This window comes from Protopterus annectens, chromosome 5.part1 (genome assembly GCF_019279795.1).
Source record: "Protopterus annectens isolate FY-2018-M chromosome 5.part1, PAN1.0, whole genome shotgun sequence".
In the NCBI taxonomy this organism is placed as follows: Eukaryota; Metazoa; Chordata; order Ceratodontiformes; family Protopteridae; genus Protopterus; species Protopterus annectens.
In genome coordinates, this window is record NC_056736.1 from 662,583,332 (window position 1) to 662,588,295 (window position 4,964).

Below are 4,964 nucleotides of genomic sequence, written 5' to 3' on the forward strand. Positions count from 1 at the left end.
ATAAACTAAAAATCTCACCACAGGAGGCAAAACTTAGAATATACACAGATAAATATAAAGAAAAAGGGCAAACTAACCAATTTATTGTTGACCCAAAAAAGTTTTATGGAAAATTGGGAAACAAGGTAAAAGGAATTGAAAGACAACCAAAAAAAGAAACTAGATACATTCTGGAGAAGTTATCTATGAAGATTGCGTGGAACATAAAGATGCTAAATGGATAGAAGTAAAAGAAGAATATGAAGTTTAAAGGTATATGATATGAAATGGGATGAAGTAATAACTTTGTTTCACTTTCTCTGGCTAAGAAAAGTCTCCAATTGGAAAACCCCAGGTCCAGATAGTTAAAAGTATTAACATCTTTGCACAAAGATTTATATGGGTACCCACACCAACCTGGCTAACAGGAAAAACAATGCTCCTACTTAAGAGTGAGCCTGCAACACACCCTAAAAATTATAGGCCAATAACTTGCCTTCCAATGACATATAAACTATACACTGGAATTTATGCTGACAAAGTTTATAGTTATAGTTATGGTCCTCTGCCATGAACAAACTCTACAACAGGACTGAAACTGTTGCAAAAAAGAGTAAAATCCCATGACTGGAGGAACTCCCTGGTCAACCTCAGTAAGAAGCTGAGATCCCTCATAAAATCATCCAAAGCTAGTTATGAAAACAAAATTGCCACGGACTCTAAAGACAACCATAAAGCAATCTATAGCTATGTCAAGAATCTCAATGGCAACACTCAGATCTGCTCTGAGTTACAGCACAATGGCACTAAATGTACAGAACCAACTGATATTGCCAACATCCTGGCATATAGGTTCAGTGCTAACTTTACCCCCCTCTCACCCCCTAGAGGGCCCATCTCTATACTGGAAGAATGCAAAGTTCCTGTAATCATGGCTGCACAGGTAAAAAACACACTCTCCAAAGCCAAGAACACAGCATCCATGGGACCTGACAATATCCCAGGCTGTGTTCTACATGAACTACAGAATGAACTGGCATCCTACCCAAGTACCATGTTCAATCATAGCCTCACCTCAGGCTTTGTGCCCACTGAATGGCGCACTGCGCCGGTTATCCCACTCCACAAAGGGGAAGCCACGATGGACCCCGGGAACTACCGCCCCATTAGCCCGACGAGCCTAGTCTGCAAGGCCATGGAACGTATCATCATGTTACTCATAAACAAAGACATTGGTAATCTCCAAACTCTGGACCCTACCTGGTTTGGGTTTGTAAAAGGCAGATCATCTCCTAAACCTGATTGACATCTTTGAAGCAATCACCAAACCATAGATGAGGGTAAGGTGGTTCACACAGCTTATCTAGATCTCGCCAAGGCTTTTGACACCATCCCCCATTCTGGAATTATAGATAAGCTCACTGACAAGTGGAGTACCACAGGGTTCAGTCCTGGGTCCTCTCCTGTTTGGTATCTATTTCTCTGAAGTACAGGCTAACACAGAAGGTATTTGGCTAACAAAGTTTGCAGATGACTGCAAACTAGGAGCCATAATCGAAACTCCTAACAATGTGGACATACTAAAAAGGGCCTCACTGAGACAAATGCCTGGTGTCAAAGCCATGTCCTGAAGCTCAATGCCAAAAAGTGTATTATCATCCTCTTTGGTAAAAACTCTGTACCCATGAGCTCCCACATAAGTGGTAGTCTACTTAACCCCGAAAGTGTGATGAGACCTTGGGACACAGGTGGACAGTAATCTCTCCTTTGATAATCACATCACCACAGTGGTCAGGAAATCCTTCTATGTGGCTCATCTCATCACAAAAGGTTTCTCATCCAGAAAAAGAGAGGTCATTGTTCCCCTCTACTCATCACTCATTAGACCCATTATAGAGTACAACGCCTCTTTTGGTATGTACCTCACAAGACATCTACAACTGGAAAGGCCACAGAAATATCTCACAGAGAGGATTACTGGCCTCAAATAGATGCCCTACGCAGACCGTCTCAAAAAACTCCAGCTTTACTCCATTGCATATCGCCTACTCAGAGGCGATCTCTGCCTAACATACAAAGCTTTGTCAAACCCACAGCTGTTAAGACATGCTCCACTTAAAGAAATCCCAATCCCTCAGAGCTGCACACTCTAGGGACCTAAACCTTGTCACCACAATAAACAGAACATGCTGGAGGGATAGATTCCTGTCCCAGAGACTTCCCATACTCTGGAACAGACTACTTATCTATCTATGTCAAACAGAGCTCCTCATTAGCAATCAAGAAAAATCTTGATGATTGGACGGGAAATAGGAAATTCACCCCAGGGATCACTTCTGTGGCTCTGCTCGACAGGGGCACAGGAAAATAATTTTCTTGGGTGGCGAAAGCCAGGGTACCTTTTTGGCTAGACTTATATAGGCACTAGGGCTAATAGCCTAGTACCTACCTATGAACCTATTTAGAAGTAAACCCAATTACGGGAATAGAACAAAAGGGCAATAAAAAAGTCATATGGAACAAAGGATAATTTGTTGCTAAATTAAGTCATACTGGAGAACTGTAAAAAGGGAAGAATTTAAGTATGGCGTGGATAGACTACAAAAAAGCATTTGATAATATCCCACATTCATGGATAAGAGTACTTAAAAATGTACAAGATACACCCTACACTGATCAGCTGCATTACAGTTACCATGAAACAGTGGCAGACCACTTTGCAATTAAGCCATGATAAAGGACAAATTATTATTCCAGGGATAAAAATTGAAAGGGGGATATTCCAGGATGACTCTGTCACTGCTGCTATTCCGTCTTGCCCTTAACCCATTAAGCTGTCCACTTAGCTTAAATCATGGCTATAATTTGGCTCTTAGAAAACAATAAAGTGTAAAGACTTCATCCTCTCTTTGTAGATGATTTAAAACTGTATAGCTCATCAGATGAGGGACTGAAAGCACAACTGCAAGTTGTCAAAACTTTTTCAGATGATATAAGAATGTCATTTGGTCTTGATAAATGTGCAAAAGCAACCTTTAAAGCAGAAAAACTACACCACCAAAAAACATCTGTTTGGGACAAGAATGTGACATAAAAGAACTTCAGCAAGAGGGAGTGTATAAATATTTGGGAATTGATGAAGGATCAACAATAAAACATGAACAAATACAAATAAAACCTTAGGAATACTTTAGAAGATTTAAATTAATCCTGAAAACAGTGTTCACATCTAGGAACAAAATCCAAGCTATAAACTAATTTGCTCTTCCTGTCCTAACTTACAGTTTTGGAATAACTGACTGGCCAGAAAATGTGTTGGATAGCTTAGATAGGAAAACAAGAAGGATGCTTCATGCTCACCAAATGATTTATAAAAATCAGTGCATTCTAAGATTATGTATTCCCCCATTCCAAAGGAGGGATGGGCCTCCTTGAAACAGATTACATGTATAGCTCTGCAATCGTGGGACTCCACACATCTCCTGACCTCACAAGACCCAAATGTAATGAAAGTTTAGAAACATGAGCTGAATAAATCTAAGATGACTTCCCTGCTTAGTCTAGCAGAAGCATACTGGAGTCAAGCAGTAATGGAAATAAAACCACAAGTAGATAAAAAAAAAAAAAAAAATCAGGCAGCAACTGAATATGCCAAAAAAAAAAAAACAAAGAATATAAGGTGAAGGACCAGATGAAAAGGCAAGAAATGTAGAAAATGCATAAATATAGTTGCAAGTATAGAAAACTTCTGGAAGAACCTCATGTTGATTAGGAACGAATGCAGGAATGGTTAAGGAGAGGCAAATTCAAACCAAGACATGAAAGGTTAATATTGGCGGCACAAGTACTTGTTGGTTTACAAAGTCCATTGAACATGTGGGAGAAACAGATAAATGCAGGTTTTGTAAAACAGAATTGGAAACAGTTGTGCATCCCATTGCTGGTTGCTCCATATTAATGGCAGGAAGACTGTACACTGAAAGGTATAATAATGTGGCAATACTGTTGCACTGGGGATTGTGCAAACATTATGGTTCTGAAGTGGCTGAAACACACTGGAAACATGAGCCACAAAGCATCATAGAAAGTGATGAAGTCTACATCACATGGGATCATCCATTACCAACAGTTCAAAAGATAAATGCTAGAAAACCAGATACAGTGGTCTATGAAAAGACAAAAGTAGCACTGATCATTGAAATCACTACACCCAGTGACTATGGTGTCTTGCATACTGAGACAGACAAAGTCAAAATATCAGGATTTGCAGGCAGAAATGAGAGCAATGTAGAAGAAAGGTACCCAGACAGTTCCAATAGTAGTAGCAACTGGTCTTATAAAAAAGAATCAAAAATAATATTTAGATACGTTACCAATAAATGTAACCTCATAAAAATTGGAGGAGTCATTAGTGGGCACATTGCAGGTGCTGCAAAGAGCACTTCTGGCTGACATCAAAGATTGAAACAATACTAATTTCATGAACTTTAATCATGCTTTGACTTGGGGAATGAGGTCCATTCCAGTCATGGTATTAGAAACCCAAAAGACTTGGAGAAATTAAAAACAGTTGGGAGCTCTTAACACCTGGAAGATTATTCTGCAAAGACAAGTAAGATGATTAAATAATGGAAAGATAGCACCATTCAATCTGCAGAGGTATGAATAGAATCAGGCACTTTTTCCTGCTCCAAGGGTGTTAAAGGGTAATGCAGAGAACTGATCAGGATTTTGTCTGTCTGGGTTACATGAAGTCTTTGGCTAAGGAATGTGATGGTATGCATCTTTTAGGTACAATGTTATAAGGTTTTCCTGAGGGAATGAGAGGGCAAGACTATGAAGGATCAACATCTAAACTATTACAACTTCCACTTAAATATTTAGTAAATAAAGATCTAAAACTGGTATCTAAAAAGACTAATACCAGAGAGTCCACAATAGAAGTATTTGCCCCCTTTCACAAGAAGGCAGTGGTTTAGGGTGAG